This window comes from Trichosurus vulpecula, chromosome 2, assembly GCF_011100635.1.
Source record: "Trichosurus vulpecula isolate mTriVul1 chromosome 2, mTriVul1.pri, whole genome shotgun sequence".
Taxonomy (NCBI): domain Eukaryota; kingdom Metazoa; phylum Chordata; class Mammalia; order Diprotodontia; family Phalangeridae; genus Trichosurus; species Trichosurus vulpecula.
In genome coordinates, this window is record NC_050574.1 from 152,161,844 (window position 1) to 152,185,601 (window position 23,758).

Genomic DNA, 23,758 nt, shown 5'->3' on the forward strand with positions numbered 1-23,758 from the left:
GCCCTAATATGCTAGAACCAGAGGATAAAATTTTCATTGAAAGAATCCACTGATCACCTCCTAAAAGAGATCCTGAACCAAGGGATATTGTAGCCAAATTCCAAAAGTATCAGGTTAAGGGAAAAAATAATTCAAGCAACCAGAAACAAACAATTCAACTATCAAGGAGCCACAGTCAGGATTACACAGGACTTTGAAGCTTCTATATTAAAGAAGCAGAAGCCATAGAATATGATATTCCAGAAGGGAAAGGCACTTGGATTATAACCAAGAATCAACTACCTAGAAAAACTGAGCATAATCTTATTGGGGAAAAGACAGACATTCAATGAAATAGGTGACTTTCACATTTTCCTTATGAAAAAAAAAACAAAGATAAACAGAAATTTTGATTTTCAAACACAAGAGTCAAGAGAAGCACAAAAAGGTACACAGGAAAAAAACTCACATTATTAAATAAGATTTAACTGTTTACATCCCTAACACAGGAAATTGAAACTTGTCTCTTCTTTCCCTACACTTTAATGTCTTTTGTACTTCTTCATGTGATGCAATTCACCCTATTCTGCCTCTTTCTTTCCTCTTCCAGTACAATTCTTTTTTTCACCCCTTTTTTATATATCATCACATCACAGTCAATCCCATTTCCTCTGTCTATGTATAGTCCTTCTAACTGCCCTAATAGAGATTTGGATCAAAGAGGGAATGACATACATACTCATTTGGGTATAGAAATTTATCTTACCATCCAGGGAAGTAGGAGGAGAAAGGGGAAAGAAAAGAAGGGGGGGTGCTGATAGAAGGGAAGGCAGGTTGAGGGAAGTGGTGGTCAGAAACAAAACACTGGTGAGGAGGGAAAGGGTGAAAGGAGAGAGAAAATATAATGGGGGGAATAGGATTGATGGAAATAAACAGTAATCATAGCTGTGAATGTGAATGGATTGAACTCTCCCATAAAATGGAAGGAGATAGTAGGGTGGATTAAAAACCATAATCAAAATAAGGAAGACTGGGTAAGGTGAGACAAGCTGAAATTTAAAAGAATGTAGGGAAGCTAGGAGACAGAAATATTCCATTAAGAGACTTGAAGACCAACTCCAATTTATTGCTCATACTATAAGAAATTGTGCTTTGAGATCTGAGACACTAAACTCCTCTTCCCCTCAACTATTGTTGTGATGGAAAAAAAATGAATAACTTCTGCCTTAACAGATAGAAGGATGAGGCTGTATGATATGAGATGTAATAATACCTTTAGTTATTATAGGTGGTTCTCTAGAAAAATAACAGTAAGAATATCTTCAGCTACTTTCTCTGAGTAGAGATAGTCATTTGGGGAAAGTAGCTTATTTTATGCTCATCCTAATAATCTTCGCTTTGGACTTGGGGGAGGGGAAGTGTTATAATAGCTAACAATTATATAGTGCTTAAGGTATACAAAATGCTTTACATATATTATCCCATTTATTTCTCACTGCAATGCTTTGAGGTACAGGTATTATCATTCTCATTTTCCTGATAAAGAACCTGGAACAGAGAAAGCTTAAATGACTAGCAAAGAGTAATATAGCTAAATTTCTGAAGTGGGATTTGAACTAAATTCTTATAGACCAAAAGTTCAGCAATTGTTCCTTTCTATCAGGTCATCTCCTAGCTTTACTCACCAAAAGTGTGAAGCAAGGAGAATACTGTTTTTTTTTCTCCCAATCCTCATTCCTCACCTAACACCTGAGCTATTCTGAAACACCTTATTGAAAGACTGAGATTTTTTCTGTTCCTGTACATGTAAAACAGTTCCCCTCCCCCCTCCAACAGCTCTCCAAAGTGCATAAGCTATATGTGATCCTTCTATGTATCAGGTAGAATAGGACCTTAGGGTAAATGCAACTACAAGAATATGACATTATAAGCTCAATGGAGCTATAAAAAGAGTGGAAAAAGAAACAAGCTCTTTGGAATTTAAAATTAAGTTCAACCTTGCCTAAGATGGAAATTACTGATGGTAAGTGAGTTATAATTAGATTTTGGAAATCAGGAGGCAAGTTTCTCTCATATACTAACAGGGTAGGAAATCTAAAACTTTGCATCCTGTTGAATAGACAACACAAACAATAGAAACAAAATAAAAAACCACAAAATGAACTTTGCAGAAACAAAACACAACATTTAGTATCTGTGTGTCAGTCAACTTCAAGGAGATTATTTATAGAATCTCCAAATCACATTCAGTCAATCATTTTTCATTCATGTCTGCTTCTTTGTCACTCCATTGGGGGTGTTTTTGAAAAGTTACTAGAGTAGTTCACCATTTCCCTCTCCAGCTCATTTTACATGAGGAACTGAGGCAAAGAGCGTTACTTCACAACAAGGTGAGGAAACCATGATACATGTGACAGGTAAGTTGGACCTCTTCCCAGTATTATTCAGTGTTTTATGTTTTCCTTTGTACTCTGATGCTATCAAACTGCTCACAAAACTGACTTTTGTTCCACAGCCCCACTGAATTTTAAAATTCAATATAACCATATATTAGGATAGAGAATAATTTATTTCTCATTTTTCCATTCATAAATACAAGAAAATCAAAGTAAGAAGAAGACAGGTAATGCATAGGGTTGGAAAAGCAAAATGGGCAAAAATGATAACCAAGAATCTCTATAGGAATTAGTCACAACACATTCCTATCAAGAAATACCATATAAATGGGAACTACAGCTATACGATACCTATACGATACATTTTTGGAACACAAAGTCCAGTTTGCTACACTCACAACTCAGCAAAATTGAAGGAATGATGGATAGTCTGGTGGAGATGAATGAAAATGCTTTCTTAAAGGATTGTAGATTAGGGCCTGTGAGGAAAAAAAAAAGCTAAATTAAGGGGCATCATTTGGTCAGAAGAGAAGGATGAAGAGAAATTTAGAAACAACCCTTAAGGTTACAAAGAAACACTCCACAGAATGGGCCATGGTGCAAACTTTTCTTTGTTTCCATGAAAGAAATGTTGGAAAAAGAACAAATCTAGCATAATAGATTTCCCTGAATTTCTGAATTGGAGAGAGAGAAAGAGAGAGAGAAAGAGAGAGAGAGAGAGAGAGAGAGAGAGAGAGAGAGAGAGAGAGAGAGAGAGAGAGAGAGAGAGAAAGTGCATTGATAATATAAACATATATCCATACTTTAATAAAAATCCCTTCTATATCACACAGTTGTCATCTATCCTAGCAAAGACTTCAGGTGAGAGGGATTGAACTTCTTTTAAAGGAAGAATGTTACTCTTGGGATTGCTTTAACTCTTAGTTTCTTCCTATCTTACAGTTCTAGAACCTGTCTGAGATACCATTTGAAATAGAAATGAATTTGTCACTAAGTTTAATATAAGTTTGGCCTGTCAAAGACCACTACCTTGATATCACGATTTTTTGTTTGTTTTTTGCCTTGCATATGATAAAGCCTTAATAAATTTTTGTTGGATTTATGAGATTAAAATTTAACTAAATGAGTTTAATTATTTAACTAGCAAAATTATCTGTTATAAATTTTCTTGACTATCAGGCATTCCAATAATTTCAGCAACAGGATAGAATTATAGTGAGGTCATAATAAATGAGTGTTTTGATCTAACTGGTTCACTCAGAGTAACTTTTCCTCCCTCATGTTCATATTTTCTATTATGTTCTGGTCCTAATCTGGTGCTACTTAACTCCTCAGATAGTATAACACTTCAATAACCTTAACTGGTAAAAGAGATACTCCAGTAATGCTGAATGGTGACATTTCCTCAGCTTTTTCCCTACCCAAGACATGGTGTTATGGGTGAAAATATGAGCCAGAGGAAGCAGACCCTAAAAAACAATGTGAACAGTGTAGACCAGTGGGAGATCTATGTACTATCCAGGTTCAAAATTAGGATTCATTACTGACTTCACCAGGGTTACCTAATGGTGATGAGCTTTTATTTTCAGTGACAAAAAGATAATGGCAACTTCCAAGGAAGCTGTAGGAGAAAGTAAGACAGGGATGTAAAAGTATTTCATGAATGATATAGTGATTGTTTCAATCTACTTCTGCAGAGAAGAATACTTTTCATAGTACTTCCTAGCTTACAAAATTGTGGAATATGATCCTATAATCCTCTAAACTTCTCTCTCTGGATAATTAGTCCAAGTTCAAAGAGCATGGAACTTGGAGTCAAAAGACATAGGCTCCATTTCTGATGCTGTCTTTTGTTGTGTGTCTCTGCAGTAGTCATCTACTTTCTGTAAACCAGATTTCTTTTATCTGCAACATGGAGATAGCATTTTCTCTGAAAAATTTCATAGGGTTGTTATGCTAAGGGAATACTAAGGGAAGCATTTAAAAATTAAGTGCTATATGAACAGTAGTAGTAACAGATGTAGTAGTACTTGTTTTTGTTGTGTTGCTGGTGGTAGGATTGTTATTATTATCATTGTTACAATTATTATTATTATGTGAGTTATTCACAGGATGTAGAAGGTTACTAATACCAGCCTAGTCTGTAGGATGAAGGAGAGATATAATATACATGTGTATGTGTGTGTGTGTGTTGTTTTTGTTGTTGCTGTTGTTTTTTGTCCTTTGTGTTTAAAGAGGACCAAAATGACATAACAATGCCAGAGTCAATGTATAGTTTATCCATCTTTGGTTAATCATAACAATATGAGTTCAGAAGTATCTATCACAAGTTTGGTACAAATAGTCCATAATGCCACTTTGGAGGGAGATGTCTTTAAATTTGCAGATCTCACATTTCTTTTGAGCTATCACAGTTTTGCTTTGTTCAAAAAATATAGTGCCTTCTTTGATGTGGGCATGCCATGCTGGATAACCCCATGCCAGTGTCTCCCATGTCTCACAAAAGACACCAAAGTTCTTCAGACAGACTTTGAGAGTTTCCTTGTATCACTTTTTCTGAACACCGTGTGAGTGCCTGCCTTATGTAAGGTCTTCACAAGCTAGTCTTTGAGGCAAATGTGCATTTGCCATTCAAACAACGCAAAGGCCCAGGTCTATCATTTGCCACAGTCATACAAAATCTGTCAGAAACTTCATCTTATCTTGCTCCTCACCCTAATATATCAGTAAGGCAAAATTCATGACCTCAGAGAGGACCATGAGCATGCCTGAATGGTTTGGAATCACAACATATAATGAATTCTCTATATAGAAGGCAGAGGAAGTATAACATTTATTTAGACTCCAAAGGATCAGATTCAAGGACCAATGCCCCCAATTCAATATTGTGGTAATAACATTCCAAAATGGATAGGCCAACCTCACTAGAGTAACAAAGAGATCATAACAAAATATTATAGCAGCAAGCCAAATCATACTGTGCTAGGGCCCTCCTATAAGAAGATCACTCACAAGTCCTAAGTTCCTGCTCAGCACTCTCTCCTGCAGCTCTGCCAACTCCAAGTTCCAAAATTCCTTGTTGTGTTCAGCACCCTCTGCTTTGTACACTCTGGAGCCTGCCCCTTAGCTTCTGAATCCTGCTGCTGCTCCATTGTGTCCAGTTCTGCTTTCAGTCCTCAGCATCTGCACCTCCTAGTCCTCAGTTTCTGCTCTTTCCAAGTTCTGTTCTCTCTTTTTATACAGTCCTTAGACGTCATCTGATTGACTAGAACTTAAGCACATACCATTGGCTCTAGTCTTAGCAACTCCCCTTATGAGTCCTTCATGCCTCTCTGGTACTATCAAACTAGTTTGGTAACTAGCCTGGGGCCTCACATCTAATTAGTGAAAGGCTTGTCTCTAATCAGACCTCCCTTGGTTGGCCTCACCTGAAGCCCCACCTGAAGCCTATTCAATGGCAGGGAAAGATCTTTTCACTTACTGATTGGCTTTACATCTCATTGTTCTGAGGTCTGTTGGTACCTATTCATGTGTAAGTATGTGGAATTTTTATGTTAAAAGACATGACTGTTTTAGCCACTTCATGTACATAGCCAATCCTCAACTTTCACAAGGTTAATATTCCAAGAAAACAGTGTGAAAGTCAAAAATGCAAATGTTTATACATTGAACACAAGGGAAATAGGTAGTTGAGTTCCCACAACCTAGTGTTTCACTAGGGATTACTGAAAGTACACTTTTCTACATACAATTCTTCATAACAAAATCTTAATTCTGGTAATACACACTTTTTTAATGCCGTAGCCATGAAATAACTGATAAATTGCAGTATACAAAATAAAATAGGTAACATAAAAATATTTTTCTCACTAGTAACTGCCTAGAATTCTGAGACCTTTTGTGCTAACATCTCAATTCTTTAAAACAAAGAACACCTTGATTTCAGGTAATATTCATTTTTTATAGAACATGAAATCTATAGTACCATAAATTCTGTACAGCAAATGCAATTATTAAAACTAAAACATTTTAACTAGAATCTTACCTTCTACTGTGTCAGATGGTGGTATAAGGACATTACACTGTAAACTAAACTGCTGCAAATCTGTCTACCTTGGGCCACCCTCTGAAAACCAAGGGAGAGTTCGCTGGAATTTTAGTCACTGCTGTCAGAAGATGCTGAGACTGGTGAGGTCTTGACGTTACCTCAAACACTCTGTTCTTCGTGGTTGGTGGATGGATGGCATTGGAGATACTGAACTACTCACTAGCTTGAAATAATTCCTCAGACGTATCTGCTTCATGTGTTGTTTGAAAGCCTTAAGGGTTCCCCAACCAACAGTGGCTAAAGACAATCAGGCACAAAGTTCATCTAACGTCATTATTTTCTCGGTAAGCTACATCACCAACTTTACAGGCTTGGTTTTAATGCCCAAAGGACTTGCACTACTATTTAAGGACATAACTGCAACATAAAGCTTGAGATTTAAAGACAAACAATGAAAATATGCAACAAATGGATGAGAAACTCCACAATGGGAGGGGGAACAAGACCCAGTGAAGCAAGTAACAGGATACCAGCCACTGCACAAACTTGCAGGCATCACACCTCTGATTTTTTTTTTCTCTACTGAGCATTGCCAAGAATGTGAGTGGTTGCCAAAACAAAATTGAAAATGAGATTACTAAGAAAATCATGAGAAAGCTTGAAGTCATGAAAGTTAAACAGGCTAATGTTGAGGATTGACTGTAATTCCAAATCGCTTTCCAAAATGATTGCACCAGTTCATAGTTGCACCAACACATTAGTATACCTATTTTTCCACATTCCCTCCAACACTGATTATTCTAGTCTTTTATCATCTTTACCAATTTTCTGATAAAAATCACAGGATTGTTGTGATTTGTACTACTCCTATTTTAGGGATTGGAAACAGTTTATTGTATTGTTCATTGTTCGCAATTTTTGTTTTAAGAACTATTTAATTGCATAATTTGACTACTTATTTATTGGTAAAAAGTTTTTTTTCTTACATATTTGTTATTTTTCTATAATTCTTGGATATTCAACTCTTATCTTAAAACTTTGATACAAAGATTTTTTTCCCCCACAATGGAAACTTTTTAAATGAAACATGAGAATTAAGGGCACAAATGAAAATAGCATAAATTTTCTCTTTTTTCATCCTTCAGTTCCTTAGGAACGTGAATTCCTCTTGGGAGAGTTAGAAATTCACATAATACTCCCCAAATGTTAGTTTACAATAGGACATTTTACTTCAAAAGTATTGGAAAGATAAACATAGACAAAGAATGATCTTAAATTGTTCAACTAACAAATAACAGAGTTCTGAAGCCCAGCCAAAGTTCATTCATTATTTTTTAAAGAATTAAGTTAGGAAGTGGGTGACTATCCATGAAAACAAACAAGATTGAAAATGAAAATCAGTTTACAATTGAATACAGTCAATCTCCCTTCCACATGTGATAGAGAGGTGGTAGATATTCATCTTGGAAATTGTTGTTGTTTGTTTGTTTTGTTTTGTTTTGCTCCAGTAATTGTCACATGAAATCATCTGTGGTGTGGTAAGAAGAAATGATAAAATATGAAGATGACAATGATGATAAAGAAGCAATCATAGGAATCAGAAAGGCATGAGCTAAAATCCTGATTCAGATGCATACTAGTTCTTTAATCTTGGGCAAATATCTTAATCTCTCAGTGTCCCACACAAGTAAAACTATAAGTTAAGAATGAGTTATTGATTTGCATCAGGAAAAAAAAATCCAACTCTGAAAATTCTCTACAATATACAAATAAGAAGTGTGGATAACAATATTAATAACAATGAATGGTATTTATGTAGCTCGACTTTCTGTGAAATGCCCTATGTTGTTGCTGAGCCCCGAAGGTGGCATGACTTAATGGCATCAAGAAGATTCAACTGTCTAACATGCCAGGTCCTGCCTCTTAACCTCAGTGTTATATATAAAATGAAATATTTAGCCTTTGGGTCTCCCTAGCATCAAAAAATCAAGTTCGTACTCAGATATAGTGAATAACTTCCCCATCAACAGGAGAGTGCTAAATACTGACAAATGAAGTAAGAATACAGGGGAATTCTCAAGCAATTGAAATTGGAATTGTATAATCATTAATGACTGTGTCCATTGGCCATCCCCTTTTTGGTTACCAATTAATTTTTTTTGCTTAAATTATTCAGCTTCTGAATATTCATATTTTACCATTTGGGGCCTGCTAACAATCCTCTCTCTTTTAGTTGGTGGCACAGAAAGAAAATAATGATTTCTTAATGTCATCCCCCCACCCACTTGCCTAGACTCCAGCTATTCTGATGTTTTTTTAAACATTAAAAGAAATTGGCAGCTTGAAAATATTCAGCTCTCTGTGGTGTATTTCTAGGTAAGTGACACAAATAATGGAATATTATGATTGCCTATAGATCTGTTTCCTAGGGAAACCCACAGGTGATGTGTGTTTGAAATCTTCTGTATGTGACACCATTACACACTTCACAAATGGCAAAATTTAAGTATTTTGTCAGATTGCAAATAAATATTCCGATTTCCCAAGAGCTGTTGTTTCCAGTGTGATCAACCAAGAAGCATCAATCACAAATCTAAAAGAGAGAAGCAAGTCTAAACTTACTTTTAAAGGAAAAAAATAGATGCTAGGCATAGGAAATTGAACCACTAATCAATCTAATAGTTGAAAGGGAGTGAATGTCAAGAACTGAGTAGATAGTAATGGCACCATGCTTTCATTTCAAAAATATCTAACAGTAGCAGCAATTATGAAAGGGAAAAGTGCATATACAGACCAACTTTTTCTTTATGGGGCTGAAAATCTGAAAGCCTTGCTTGTATGAGACTACTTACACAAATTGCAGCTTCATAAAGAGTAGAAGGTTCAGGAATTCTATATTGTTTTAAACACAAGCCATTCTAACATAAAATGGCAGATTCATTTTCTTTGTGACAAAGTGAGATGTGAATTTTTCTTCCATTGATTTTTTTTAATCCAAGATACTTCAGAAATTTAATAGTCTTTGCTAAATTTTACTCAATTTGGCATAGTGCCATGGAAAGCTCTCAAGATTTAAAGTCCTAATACTGCAAAAGAATGCAACTTATTAGTTTATGACCTTCAGTTTCAAACTTCTTTTAGTCTGTTTCCTCATTTATGAAAATGGGGTTAACATTGCTTGCAATTAATACCTGTCCCATGGCTTCATTTTGAAGATTAAAGGAAATAATAGGAGTAATATTGTCTCTAATTGTAAAGGACAATGAAAGTCTGAGCTATTATTAGATTTACTCTGTTGATGAACTAGCCATATATATATATATAATATATATATGAAAATTAGATGATGGGTTAAAGTTTAATCAAGGATTGTACACATAGAAAATTGTTATAGAACTTTTTCTAGCTTTTTTCTACTTAGCCATTTAAAATTTGACTAGGAAGTGATATGTGTGTATTTATGTTGTATCGTAAACCTGAAGGGTTAGAGAAGACTGATTAAAATATAGAATCAAGATTGTTCACACTTTGCCAATTATAATAACATCTTTTATAAAATTCAAGTTTTCGTTGTAGCACTGTTGTCCAGTAACCTCAACCCTAACAGTTCTTCCCTTTATTGCAACACTAGAGAGATCATTCAAGAAATCAAGGAAAGAAAATTATTGTGAGGAAATTTGTATTTATGGTACATGGTCTGGTTGACTGACATTAGAGGAATTACAAGTTTGGAGGTTAAGGGAAGGAATGCTTTTGCGTAGGATTGGTAAAGTTACCAAGTAGGTTGAGAAGTTTAGCAACAACTCCTTCTTCCATATTCTCTTCCCACGTCATCTCATTCGTATATTACCACAATATTTTGTCTTCTTTTGTCAATTCCTTCCGCTATATGCTTTGAAATTCTCATTCTATCATGCCACGATTTATAAACTCTTCTCTCTCCTTATTTTCTTTTTATGTAATCATTAAGAGAGCCTAGATTCCTTCTGATGACTCTTGACTATTAATTTCCCAGTCTCCCATCTCACAGAGCCTAAAATCACTCAGTTTAATTCTTTCTTCAGTTGCTACCATCCTCCCATCACTCCATCAATCAATGACATGTTATCTTTTAAAACCCATGCTTGTTGTAACTGTAAATATCTCACTGATTCTGACTTTCAAAGTTTTTTGATACAGGAAAAAGAAAATAGATAAGAGATCAAAAAATGATGGCTCAAATTAAAAATCACCAAGCCTCTGACTTAGATACCCCCCCAAATATTTTTGTTACAATTACCAACTAAACAATTCTATGTTCTCTGTGCCCAAAACTTGTATTGGCTCTCCTCCATGCCTAGAATGCATGCCTTTTTCAATTCTGCTTTGTGGAATATTTTATTCTTTCAAGACACATCCCCAGAATGATTTTCTATATGAAGCCTCCCTTGTTGCCCCAATTACTAGTACCCTAAAAGAGGTTCCCTCTGGAACTCCTCCCAAGACTATTTTAAAAATTCAACTAGTTTGTATTTATTCTCCATATACACATTTTCTATTTAACTTCTTGTCTGCCCATTAGAATATAAATTGTGTAAGTTTTGAATGTTTCATTCTTTACATTTCTATCTCCAGCATCTATCACATTGTCTGAGATATAATAGGTACCTAACCAGTACAGATTGGTTGACTGATTGACTTAAGTGAGTACATAAGATATGCCCATGAACACCCATAATACAGAGGAAAATCGAGACTTACAGAGTAAGCCATTTAGGAATAAGACTCCTAGAGCTACATCACACCACTATAAAGAAGAGCACTCTGGAATTCCTTCTGAGACAATCAGCTCTGTAGACAAAATTATCTCAGAAATACAAATCTAGAAGGTATACTTCTGCCTGACTTTGTCTACCACCTGAAGGTTACTTTACTTCAGTAGACATACTGATACAGTAAGCACAGCTAATTCTCTTAGCTACTATTTATTGTCATCATAGGTCAGCTGTCCTTTTTGTAAAAAGATCAGAATGCCAGCACTGTCTGAATCCTCGTCACAGTCATTCAGCAGTCACTAGGAATTTGTTCCTCATTCCTGAATGATTGTGGCTTTTGTTTTATGGTTTTCTTATTTCTTCCAGAATCCTTCCCATAGGAAACTTAAACATTAGGTTTATTACTGTCCTAGCACCCTAGCATGCAATCTCATAAATATCTCAAATCTCATGACCTCTATCTCCTCTATGCTTTTATCTTTCTAAACTACTCCTACTATAACTAGTAGTAGGAGTAAGAGAAGGAGTAGGGGTAGGAGTTAGTTAACTACAATCTTTATAATGTCTATTATTTGCCAGGCATTGCGCTAAGCACTTCCCAAATATTATCTCATTTTATCTTCACAACTCTGTGATATAAGAGGAACTGAGGCATACAGACTTACCCAGAGTCATACGGCTATTGTCTGAAGTTGTATTTGAACTCAGGTTTTCCTGACTCCAGACTTTGTACTCTATCCACTCTGCCACTGTTTCCAGGAAGCTACTACTAGGGTCTTTACATTTCATGATTTACATCATTCTAAATGTATCTGTATTTAATATCTTAGACTCTAAAATTCACCTCTTGGACTACAGTTTCCTTTATTTCTTCCATCTTTCATTCCCTTAATCCCGTGAAGATGGAACTTTGCCTTCCTTGTGGCCTTCAGTTGCAAGATTCATCTCTTTTTTCACAATTCATTAATTTTCTTTTGGACTCACTACCCAGCCTAATGTGGCTTGACCCAACAGTCTGCCAGGTCAATATTAGACTTCTCTATGCCTCTGCTTCCCTTGTTTCCTTGTTAACTCACTGTTCCCACCTTAGCTGTGTGACTCTGAGCAAGTCACCTAATCTCAGAGTGTCATAGCCAATGCCCTAAAATTATAAATTACAGGCTAATTGTCTATCTGAAATTGTGAAACCCTGGCAATTTTCTGTATAGACTAAATCATGGGTTTAGACCAAAAGAGACATACAGAACAATATACAAAACATATATAAGAATACATGTTCAAATTTGTTACCCAATAATACTAGTAACTGAAATAAAACTTTTTAAGTTAGACTCATACAACTACTCAACAGTATCTGAATTCTTATTATAAGTATTATCATCAAAGTAATAGTAATGATAGCAGGCATTTATAGTGAATATGCTTTAAAATTTTTATATCTCTTCTCATAAATTTTCTTATGTGTTCCTTATAACTTTCAGGTGATGCAATTAGGGGGATTATTATTATCCTCATTCACAGATGATCTACCTAAGGTTAATAAATATTAAATGCTTTGTCTAATATCCCATACCTAGCAACTAACATAATCAGTATTGGAGCCCAGGTTGTATGACAGAAAACAATGCCTTTTATATTACATCATACATACCCAATATTAACACACAATATTTATTGATAATAGTTTCAGTGGGATATATATATATATATATATATATATATATATATATATATATATATATAGTGATCTTTAACAAATACTAGCTCTTAGATGAATTTCTATGCTTTTCCCCATATCATCTTGTTAAAAAAAATTCTTAAGTGGTTCCCTATTAGCTACTAAATAAAGGCCTACCTCTTTAAGTTGGTAACTAAGCCTTGAATCATTTACATATTCAATGTATCCCATTTATGTATTTAATGGCAGGATTAGGATTGGGATTCTGGTTTCTGACCTCACAACCCACTTCTCTTTCCATTACTTCACATTTTGTTGATTGAATTATTGAATTTTAAGGAATACCCTCTTGAAATAATTGTATTTTATGTCAATCGGGATGCCTACATAATTTCAAAATGTGAAAAAGTTTGGAAGAATTCTAGATCTTGAAATTTTATTTTCAAAGCATACAACTTCATGCCATGGTTAATTTACCTAAAATCCAACTTTTATAGGATCTAGGAAAAACAAATTTATATTATTGGTCATTGTTACAAATGTGAAATCAACCAGTGTATCTGTGGGGTTTTTTTTGAAAATTTTTTAAGTAACATTTTAAAATATTTTCCTCCCTGACCTCCTTCTACTCCTCTGTAAAGATAATGGTAATATTCTATTTCCATAAAGTCAATATAAGAGTTGGGAAAGGGAAGGGGAAAATAATTTATTAAGAGTCTCCTATGTGCCAGACACTGTGATAAGCTAAACATTATTTCCTGTGATCCTCACAACAACCCTATGAAGTAGGTGCTTTTCTTATTCCCATTGTTCTTGTTCTTCTTCAGTCATTCCAGTTATATCTGAGTCTTCTTGACCCCATTTGGCACTTTCTTGGTAAAGATATTGAAGTAGTTTTCCATTTTCTTTTCCACTTCATTTTTCAGATGAGGAAACTGAGGCAAACAGGGTTGGGTGACTTAGGGTCACAGAGATGGTAAGTGTCTGAAGTCAGATTCAAACTTACAGAGATGAGCTTCCTTGACTCCAGTCCTGGTAAAATATTCACCTTGCAATCTGGCTGCCTCTCAAATCTTCCTGATTCTTGTCAGGCCCAGTGCTTTACCTTCCAATCTAACCAGCCATATATGGGGTCATGCTGAAATCTTCCAAAGTATCATCATCTAACTAAAACCAATTTTTATGTGGAAGTCAGTAAATTACAAGCAGTGGTCATTAAAATAGGACTAAGTTATTTGGGGGAATAAGAGTTATCAAAACGCATATACAACATCAAAATAGTTAGCCAGATTCAAATGAGGCTCTGCACAATATAATGACTCTGGACAGCTATAACTCTGTAAAGGCCCTCAGAGGAATGGAATTCTTGTGGCCATCTGTTTCCATCCATCTCTGACATTCAATAATCCATTAAGTACTTAAACAAGGAAATTTAAAAAATTAAGGACATTTATTTAAAACAATGAATAGAGAAATATCAAGCAAAACAATTTTAACTGCTAGGTCTTGGTGTGTCATTGACTCATCAGAATTTGGAAATAGAAATAAAAACAGGAAGGTTACTCTGACAACTTGAAAGGTTCCTAAGAAACCATGTCATGTCTAAACAGATCTCTGAGTTACACAGAGAATCAGGCATATGGTCCATATCTATGATCCTTAGAAGCAGGGCTTGTTTGTGCCCTTTTTTTAGCCCAGAATTCAGAGTGGGGAAACTTCAGCCTCAAGGATACATGTGGACCCTCTAGGTACTCAAGTGTGGACATTTGACTGAATCCAAACTTCACAGAACAAATCCCCTTAATAAAAAGTTTTGTTCTATAAAACTCGGATTCAGTCAAAAGGCCATATCAAAAGACCTAGAAGGCCACAGGCTCCCCACCCCTGGAGGTGTACTAAGTTCACATTTGGAACAATAAAATTGTTTTCTTAGATTCCATAAAAGTTTGAGAGTGGTTAAAATAGACATGTGTAAAGATATATTTTTGAAAAATAGATTTTGAGGTCTATGATTTTTACTATATTTTTCACATTTAAATATTATTTCTGTATCCCAATTTGTATAAATTAAACTCTTCTCAAAGAGCCAATACAAAAATTATTCATCAATACTATTAATATTTATTTATGAGCAATTATAGAGGAATTGTCATAATACCTTTTTATAAAATCATTCTTATATCATCCCTGATACCCAACAGTCATCTCAAAGATACTTAGAATTCAGGTGAAATGTATTCCTAGTACATTTTGAAGTCCTGATATTGACATTCTTATACCTTTGCCTTTTAACACTAATTGTGCCATGGTGATGGCATTGTGATTTGTGATGGTCCCAGACTTAATTTAAAGAAGAAATGGTGCATTTTGAGCAAGTTGTAGCAAGATAATTTCATAGAGATTTATAAAAACAAAGATAGTTTGTAATGAATATATGAAAAATCCCCTAAAATGGAAATCAAATTTCAGTTGAAACATCCTCCCCCATATACCAATCTTAACTGGGAAAAATGCAGTTAATGCAAATGGGTAGATGTCTCAAAAAGTTCTCAACATTGAAACCCTGGCAGAACCTATTATTCTGGTACTTTCAGTTCTTTTTCTGCACTTAAGCAGAAAAATAAAGAAAACACACAAACACAGGCAACAGTGACAGCAACAACAGTAACCTATCAATAAATAAGTGGTTCTTTTAAATAATGCTAGCTGATGACTTTGTTCATTCACAGTTCAATATACATTGAATAATTTTCCTGTATAATGTATTGTACTAGGTGAAGGGTACAGAAAAGCAAAAGAAAAATCAGTGAGTGCCTTCAAGGACATTATACTCCAGTGTGTGGGGAGATTGAAAGGAAACTTTCAGTAATTGAAATGTCCATCTATCCACCCATCCACCTCATCTCCACCCCAACCCCCAAATCCACATTTCATTGGCTGTGGGCAGGACTGAAAAACAACATGCTTAATGGCCACTTTTCTACTTTGATTTTTCTATTTTTTTAACTATATTTTTCTCTGAGGATAGGAATGAGGAGCCTTGTAAACTTAAAAAATCATTTTCATATATTCATGAGATCTCCAAACTACAGTCAGAACTCACTCTTCTAGAAAGGCCAATTTAATATTAGTAGGGGCAGGTCAAAGGAGAGGGCTATCTGAATTTAACATTGTAGGTAGAAACAGGATTTTTATGAATTTTTTGTCCAAATGTAGTAAGGAATAAAAGGAGGGTTGTATTTTTTCCTATGACTTAGAAACTTGGCCTCTGGTTATGTTCCTATTAAAAATATAATGATGCCACTGCATTACCTAATTATAAGTATTAAAAAGACTCCTCATTGCCTCTGGTAAGATTCAATTACTAATTAGATGAGCAGTGGGGACAGAGGAAGAAAAAGATTTTTTATGCATACATTATACACACAATTTAATAATGTAAATATGTTAATGAATTATGGTGTTTCTGAAAACTTTGGCATACTGAATTATTTTGAGGAAATTGTCCCTTTTCAATTAGGCTGAAAGCCATGATATTAAATTAGAATCCAATATGGTTATAGAAAATATCACCTGTCTTGAAGAGAATGAGGAAAAAGGAATAAACATTTATAAAACACTTACTCTATGCCATGCACTGTGCTAAATGCTATAAAATATTATCTCCTTTTTTTCTCACAACAACTCTGTGATATAGGCTATCATTAATCTTATTTTACAGCTAAGGAAACTCAGACAAATAGAGGTTAAGTGACTTGTCCAGTATCATACAGCTAGTGATTGTCTGAGGCTGGATTCGACCTCAGGTATTCCTAATTTCAGGCCTAAAGTTCTATGCACTGCACCACTCAGCTGCCTCTAGGCAGCTATCTTGGACAAGAATAGGTGTTTTAAATTAAATCTCATTTCAGTTCTAAAGAATGATCCATGTATATTTGTCTAGACTAGGTTTTGCTTCACTATCATCAGCGTAGCCTCATCTGCCATTGCCAACTTTGAGTAAACAAACCTCCACTGAGCACCAATTTGTATAAAGTATCTTGCTAAGTATTAAAAACTTTTTTTTGATACTGAGAAAAATATGATCCCATTTCTTAAGGTGAGAAAAATATCATTACATGGATTATTGTACTAAAACCGCTCATTATGTAGAGGTAATCCTATGTTTTCTAAGGATGTATCAGGCCTGTATGACCTCTGTCATGTCCTACAAATGCAAAAACTTAAAGTATCATATCAGTGATAGACTGATATCTGAGGACCAGCTTAGTTCCATTAGGCAAGGTGTATCATCAGTTTGACTACAAAGTGATTTGTCTTTTCTTTTGTTTTCCTTTCTTTTCTTCATTCTTTTCCTTCCCTCCTTCCCTCCCTTCTTCCTTTCTTTCTTCCATCCCTCCTTTCTTTCTTTACTTTCTTCTATTTTTATTCATTTCTCTTTCATCACTGCCAAAAGCCATCTATTAAATTATAGTGGGATTATACCAGCAGAGGAAGTACACACGTTAACAAGATCACAGCTTTTGGAAGTATCAGAGTAAATGCACTGAGGAGATTAAGACAACATTATGAGGATAATGAGAAATACAAGAGTTCTTCCTTTCTCTGTCTGTGCCCTCCATATTTCCTTAAAATTGATAGTATCAGAATTTTTTTTTCCAATTTGGCCAGAAATAAATATATTTTAAGACTCTCTTCTCAACTTATTAAAAAGATTTCTAAATCTGATAGCAAATCAAATCCAAAAATCATTAATTGACTAACATGCACAAGCCACTCTTATAGATATTGAAAATACAAAAAAAGATAAACAAACAAAAAACAGTTCTGTCCCTTGAGTCTTCATTTTACATATGAAGGATAAAACATATGAACAGATAACTATATATGCTAATTTAAGAGGGAGAGAAAACTAACAACCAAACAAATCAGGAAACTTTTTTTATTTCTCAACTATATTTTATTTTATTTTTAATTAAGATTTTTTATTTTTAATTTACAACACACAGTTCTGCATGATTTTGAGTTCCAGATTTTCTTCCCCCCTCCCCCTCCCTCCCCAAGATGGCATGGAACCCAATATATCTTCTACATATAACTTCATATTAAAATTATTTACACAATAGTCAAGCTGTAAAGAAGAATTATAACCACTGGAATGAATCACTAGAAAGAAGAAACCAAACCAAAAAAGAGAGAGCAAATAGTTTACCTCAATCTACATTCAGACACCATAGTTCTTTCTCTGGATGTAGATAGCTCTCTCCATCATGAGTCCTTTGGAGTTGTCTTTGAACCTTGTATTGCTGAGAAGAGCCAAGTCTATCAAGGTTCATCATCACAGAATCAATATATCTATGGTTGTGTATAATATTCTCCTGGTTCTACTCCGCTCACTCAGCATTATATCATGCAGGTTTTTCCAGGTTATTATGAAGTCTGTATTCTTGTTCAGCCATTCCCCAACTGATGCGCATTGCTTGATTTCCAATTCTTTGCTACCACAAAAAGAGCTGCGATAAATATTTTTGTACATACAGGTCCCATTCCCATGTCTGTGATCTCTTTAGGATATGGCCCTAGAAGTGGTGTTGCTGGGTCAAAAGGGTATGCATATTTTTATAGACGTTTGGGCATAGCTCCACGTTGCTCTCTAGAATGGCTGGATCAGTTCACAACTCCACCAGCAAAGTAACAGTGTTCCAATTTTCCCACATCCTCTCCAGCATTTATCATTTTCCTGTTTTGTCATTTTAGCCAATCTAACAGGAAAGATGTGGTACCTAAGAGTTGTTTTGATTTGCATTTCTCTAATCAGTAGAGATTTAGAGTATTTTTTCATATGCCTTTAGATATCATGAATTTCGTCCTCTGAAAACTGCCTGTTCATATGCTTTGACCATTTCTCAATTGGGAAATAACTTGATTTCTATAAATTTGGCTCATTTCCCTGTATATTTTAGAGAGGCCTTTATCAGAGACACTAGTCTCAAAGATTTGCTCCCGATTTTCTGCTTTCCTCCTAATCTTTGTTGCATTGGCTTTGTTTATGCAAAAACTTTTCAAATTACCATAATCAAAATTGTCTATTTTGAATTTTGTAATGCTCTCTACCTCTTGTTGTGTCATAAATTCTTTCCTTTCCCATAAATCTGATAGGTAGACAATTTCTTGCTCTCCCAAACTGCTTACAGTATCAGCCTTCGTTCATAAATCATGAACCCATTTTGACTTTATTTTGGTATACAGTGTAAGATATTGGTTTATGCCCAGTTTCTGCCCTACCATTTTCCAATTTCCCCAGCAGTTTTTGTGAAATAGTGAATTCTTAGCCCAGAAGCTGGATTCTTTGGGTTCATCAAAGAGTAGATTGCTATAGTCATTGACTACTGTGTTTTGTGTACCTAACCTATTCCACTGATCCACCACTATATTTCTTAGCCAGTAACAGGTAATTTTGAAGACTACTTCGTTATAGTAGAGTTTAATATTTGGTATGGCTAGGCCACCTTCCCTAGCATTCCTTTCATTAATTCCCCTGATATTCTGGACCTTTTGTGCTTCCAGATGAATCTTGTTATTATTTTATCCAGGTCTATAAAATGATTTTGGCTAGTTCAATTGGTATGGTGCTCAATAAGTAAATTAATTTAGGTAAAATTGTCATTTTGATTATATTAGCTCAGCCTAATCACGAGCAACTGATGTTTTTCCATTTATTTAGATCTGACTATATTTGTGTGAAAAGTGTTTTATAATTATGTTCATATAGGCCCTGCATTTGTCTTTCCAGGTAGACTCCCAAATATTGTAGAGTGTCTACAGTAACTTTAAATGGAATTTCTCTTTCTATATCTTGCTGTTGAGTTTTGTTAGTAATGTATAGGAATGCCGAGGATTTACATGGGCTTATTTTATATTCTGGAACTTTGCTAAAGTTTTTTTTATTATTATTTCAAGTAGTTTATTACTTGATTCTCTAGGATTCTCTAAGTAAATCATCATATCATCTGCAAAAAATGATAATTTAGTTTCTTCTTTGCCTATTCTAATTTCTTCAATTTCTTTTTCTTCTCCTATAGCTAACATTTCTAGTACCAAATTGAATAATAGGGGTGATAATAGACATCCTTGTTTCACCCCTGATCTTACTGGGAATGCGTCTAGCTTGTCCCCATTACAAAGAATGCTTGTTGATGGTTTTAGGTAGATGCTATTTATAATTTTAAGGAAGACTCCATTTCTTCCGAAGCTTTCTAATGTTTCTAACAGGAATGGGTGTTGTATTTTGTCAAAGGCTTTTTCTGCATCGTATGGTTTCTGCTAATTTTGTTGTTGATACGATCAATTATGTTGACAGTTTTCCTAATATTGAACCAGCCTTGCATTCCTGGAATAAATCCTACCTGGTTATAGTGTATTATTCTCCTGATAAGTTACTGCAGTCTTTTTGCTAATATGTTATTTAAAATTTTTGCATCAATATTCATTAGGGAAATTGGTCTATAATTTTCATTCTCTGTTTTGACTCTTTGGATTTAGGTATTAGTACCATTTTTGTGTCATAAAAAGAATTTGTTAGGAATTCTTCTTCAAATATTTTGCCAAATAATCTATAGAGTATAGGAATTAATTGTTCTTTAAATTTTTGATAGAATTCACATGTAAAATGATATGACCCTGCAGATTTTTTCCCAGGGATTTCATTGATGAGTTGCTCAATTTCTTTTTCAGAGATGGGGTTATTTAGGTATTTTACTTCAGCTTCTGTTAATATGGCCAATTTATACTTTTGTAAATATTCATCCATTTCCCTAAGGTTTTCAAATTAATGGGCATACAATTGGGCAAAATAATTTCTAATTACTGTTTTAATTTTGTCTTCATTGGAGGTTAATTCACCCTTTTCATTTTTGATACTGGTAATTTGGTTTTCTTCTTTCTTTTTTTCTCTTAAGTATTTTATTATTTAATATTTTCGCTTTCAACATTGATTTCCACACTGAGTTACAAATTTTTTCTCCATTTCTACACTCTCCCCCACTCCAGGATGGCATATATTCTGATTGCCCCTTACCCTAGTCTGCACTTCTTTCTGTCACCCCACTTTGCCAACTATCCCCTCTCTCCTTACTTTCTTGTAGGGCAGGATAGATTTTTATGCCCCATTCCCTATATATCTTATTTCTCAGTTGCATGCAAAAACAATTTTTTGAGCATCTGCTTTTAAAACATTGAGTTCCAAATTCTCTCCCCTCTTCCCTTCCTACCCACCCTCCCTAAGAAGGAAAGCAATTCAACATAGGCCACATATGTATCATTATGTAAAACACTTCTGCAATACTCATGTTGTGAAAGACTAACTATATTTCCTTCCATCCTATCCTATCCCACTTTAATCAGTTTTCTCCCCTGACCCTGTCCCTTTTCAAAAGTGTTTGCTTTTGATTACCTCCTCCTTCTATCTGCCTCCCTTTCTATCATTCCTCCTTTTCATCCATTTCCTCCTATTTTCCTGTGGGGTAAGATACCTGATTGAGTGTGTATGTTATTCCCTACTCAGGTCAAATCATATGAGAGCAATATTCACTCATTCAACCTCACCTGCCCCCTCTTCCCTTCCAAATGAACTGCTTTTTCTTGCTACTTTTATGTGAGATAATTTACCCCATTCTATCTCTCCCTTTCTCCCTCTCTCAATATATTCCTCTTATCCCTTTATTTTATTTTATTTTTTTAGATATCATCACTTCATATTCAACTCATCCTGTGCCCTCTGTCTATATATATGCATATTCCCTTCAGCTACCCTAATGCTGAGGTCTCATGAATCATACACATCATCTTTCCATGTAGGAATGTAAACAAAACAGTTCAACTTTAGGAAGTCCCTTGTGATTTCTCTTCCTTGTTTACCTTTTCATGCTTCTCTTGATTCTTGTGTTGGAAAGTCAAATTTTCTATTCAGCTCTGGTCTTTTCACTGAGAAAGCTTGAAAGTCCTCTATTTTATTGAAAATCCATATTTTGCCTTGGAGCATGATACTCAGCTTTGCTGGGTAGGTGATTCTTGGTTTTAACCCTAGCTTGTTTGACCTCCAGAATATCGTATTCCAAGCCCTTCGATCCCTTACTGTAGAAGCTGCTAGATCTTGTATTATTCTGATTGTGTTTCCACAATATTCAAAGGGTTTCTTTCTGGCTGCTTGCAGTATTTTCTCCTTGATCTGGGAGCTCTGGAATTTGTTGACAATATTCCTAGGAGTTTTCTTTTTTGAGATCTTTTTGAGGAGGGAATTGGTGGATTGTTTCAATTTCTATTTTACCCTCTGGCTCTACAATATCAGGGCAGTTCTCCTTGATAACTTCTTGAAAGATGATATCTAGGCTCTTTTTTTAATCATGGCTTTCAGGTAGTCCAATAATTTTTAAATTATCTCTCCTCAATCTGTTTTCCAGGTCAGTGGTTTTGTCTTCCACCTTTTCAGTCCTTTGTTTCTGTTTTATAATATCATGATTTCTCATCAAGTCACTAGCTTCCACCTGCTTCAATCTAATTTTTAAGGTAGTATTTTCTTCAGTGGTCTTTTGGACCTCCTTTTCCATTTGGCTAATTCTGCCTTTCAAGGCATTCCTCTCCTCATTGGCTTTTTGGAGCTCTTTTGCCATTTGAGTTAGTCTATTTTTTAAGGTGTTGTTTTCTTCAGTATTTTTTTCAGTATTTTTTTGGGTATCCTTTAGCAAGTCATCAACTTGTTTTTCATGGTTTTCTCACATCATTCTCATTTATCTTCTCAATTTTCCTCTACTTCTCTAACTTGCTTTTCCAAATCCTTTTTGAGGTCTTCCATGGCCTGAGACCAGTTCATGTTTTTCTTGGAGGCTTTTGATGTAGGATCTTTGACTTTGTTGACTTCTTCTGGTTGTATGTTTTGGTCTTCTTTGTCACCAAAGAAAGATTGCAAAATCTGAGACTGAATCTGAGTCTGTTTTTGTTGCCTGGCCATGTTCCCAGCCAACTTACTTGACCCCTGAGTTTTTAGTCGGGGAATGACTGCTTGTAGAGTAAAGGGTACTTTTTTCCAAGCTTGAGGGGATGTGCTGTTGTTTTCAGAGCTATTTCTATACAGCCAGCTCTGCCACCCCAGCACTCCTCCTCCCCCAAGAACCACCAACCTGGACCTGACTCAGATCTTAAGCAGGCTCTGCACTCCTGCTCTGATCCGCCACTTAATTCTTCCCACCAGGTGGGTCTGGGGCCAGAAGCAACTGGAGCTGTAGTTCTGTAGCTGCACCACCCCTGCTGCCCCCAGATCAGTGGCTGAACCGTGAACTCCTTTCACTCTGTCCCCTGCAGCTTTTCCCACTAACCTTCTCTGTTGTCTTTGGTGTTTGTGGGTTGAGAAGTCTGGTAACTGCCATAGCTCACTGATTACAGGTGCTAGAGCCTGTTCTGCCCAGTTCCCTGTCTGGTTGGTCCTGCCACCGCCCATGCTGGCCTCTGCTCTGTTCTGTTCCTAGCTCCATGCACAATAGACCTCACCCAGTGACCATCCATGCTGTCCTGGGCTAGAGCCCTGCTTCCCTCTGCTATTTTGTGGGTTCTGCAGCTCTAGAATTTGTTCAGAGCCATTTTTTATATGTTCTTGGAGGGACCTGGCAGGGAGCTCATGCAAGTCCCTGCTTTCCAGCCACCATCTTGGCCGAGTATAATCTTTTAGGCGAAAATATAGATATTTAATGAAATAGGTGAATTTCACAGTTTCCTGATGAAAAGACTGGAGTTGAATAGAATATATGATTTTCAAATACAAGACTAAATGTATACCTTCTCTTCCATTTGGCCAATTCTACTTTTAAAAGTGTTGTTTTAAATTTCAGTGATTTTTTTTCCTTTTGGCTAA